This window comes from Capra hircus, chromosome 9 (assembly GCF_001704415.2).
Source record: "Capra hircus breed San Clemente chromosome 9, ASM170441v1, whole genome shotgun sequence".
NCBI classification, from domain to species: Eukaryota; Metazoa; Chordata; class Mammalia; order Artiodactyla; family Bovidae; genus Capra; species Capra hircus.
The window spans coordinates 62,440,074-62,442,261 of NC_030816.1; the positions used below are offsets into that span (position 1 = coordinate 62,440,074).

General features: G+C 39.9%; 1 pseudogene; it reads right to left on the minus strand.

The window, feature by feature from the left end:
* On the minus strand, window positions 642-1,917 carry LOC102173004 (annotated as a pseudogene).

Consider the following 2,188-nt stretch of genomic DNA (forward strand, 5'->3'; position numbering starts at 1 on the left):
AATTTTGAGAACAGCTTTAGGTTTCCTACCCAGGAACTTCCTTCTCTCAGCACAGTCCCTTCAGTGTTTTCAGTGGTTCTGCATCTGGTGGTTGCTAGTCCTCTGCCTTCTCCACTCACTGTCTTCCAAATATTCTTTGGTTAGTTATCCTTCCTCTCAAAGTCTGATCCCCAGAACTGAGAACTGTCTCCAGGAGTATATGACATATGCACCCGGAGCGAGACTCTCCCGGACTCTGGACCATGTCTGGTCCAGTTCTACCGATGTGATCTAAGATCATGCTGACTTGTTCAACAGCATCATTGCTCTGTGGATTCATATTGGCTGAAAATCCTTGGGGTCTTTTACATGTGGCTTTTATTCAGCTCTCCCCAGGGACGGGGGAGCCTAGTAGGCTGCCGTCTGTGGGGTTGCACAGAGTCGGACACGACTGAAGCGACTTAGCAGCAGCAGCAGCAGCATCACTCTGGATTTGCCATGCTATTCAATTTTATGTTAGTCCCTGTTATTTATTATCTTGGTAACATCAATTTGGTTTATTTCATTTTTCTTTTTACTGGAGCCATTAGTTTTATTTGTAGAGTTCACAAATTAAAACATAGCAAATAATTACACATCAATATCAGTTGGAATACCAAATATTATTTCTCTACTGCCACTGTGTGTTTTTTTTTCTCTGACACAAGCTGCATAGATCCAGGCTTTCTATGTTTGATACGATTCAGTTCCTTTCATCGACAAGCTTCTTTCATGATGTGCTTCTCCTAAATCTGACTGTAAATAGGTTTTGGTAGATGTCAGTGACAAGGGATACATTTCATGTGAGGATGATGTTGAAATTTCTCCTTTAATTTCTGGCTATAATCTGCGGCTGTATTTTCTCAAGGTGTAAGCACACCCAACTTTTCAGAAGCATTATATTTTCATAGATGAGTGTTTGTTTCATTATATCCATACACAATGTACAATACTTGCTGTGAGAAGTGCATTTTACACAGATAACATGGTTTTTTGTTTTGTTTTTGGCCCCACCTTGCTGCATATGGGATCTTAATTCCCTGACCAGGGATCAAACCCACACCTCCTGCACTGGAATTGCAGCATCTTAACCAGGGAAGTCCCACAGATAACATGCTGAATTCTCTGTGTGAGATAGACTTTGGTCCACAGGTAAGGTTCATATGGATTTATCAAAACTAGCAGACACAAATGATTTCCCAGTGGTAGAGTAATCCACATCAAGCCCCACAGATACATGAACCATATGTACCATTGCAGGACTGTCCAGAGCATACACATTAAAAGTACATAAGTCGTCATCTTCATTTGCTGCAGTAAGAATGAAAGCTTCCATAGGGCTTCAGCAGATTGCATTGGTTCTCATATCCAAGATGATCTTTTTCAGAGAAGTAGCTTACCTCATATCATACAGTATATTTCTGTGAGAAGCGCAGCTTCCCAAGAGAAATGTTTCAATTAGGTTAAAGTTAACACCACTTATACCGTCAAATCCCCAAGTCATTGAACATATAGGATTGACTCTTTGTTCATCCTAAATGTCTACTTGCTATCAACATGTGGCAAAAACAACTTCTTTCCAGTGGTGATCAATTCCTGTATATACTGTCTTTCCTAATACTGTGTTCAGTGATTCCTCCTCTTCCCCATAATTTGGTCCACCCATTTTCCATTGCTTCAGAGTTTTAACTACCAACAGTAAAAAGAAGAAGAAAAAAGTCCCACAAAACAAGTACATATTCCTTATACAAAATCTTCATGTGCTTGTACCATATGAACACATTTTCATTTAGTCAGTTTCCAAATTCTAACCTCTCTATCACACGCCCCAGAGAATATAGTAGGCAGGCTCTTTGGATGCTTTGCCAAGCGACTGACTCCATCTCGGTCACCAGCCAGGGAAACATCAGTTCATTTCAGTTTGTGGGTTTCCATCTGGCTCTGCCCTCTTGACTTCTGTGGCCTCCCAGTTTAATAAGGATGGCATCACTATTTCATCCCAGTTATTGATTAAAATGATTTTTAAAGGGACACAAATCACACAAATCAAGTGAGTAACAAAATTGAGTGAGTAAAGTTACCAAAGTTTCTAGAATGAGGATAACTACTACTACTACCATATATTGGACAATTATTCATGCCAGACACTACACTAAGTACTTTATATATC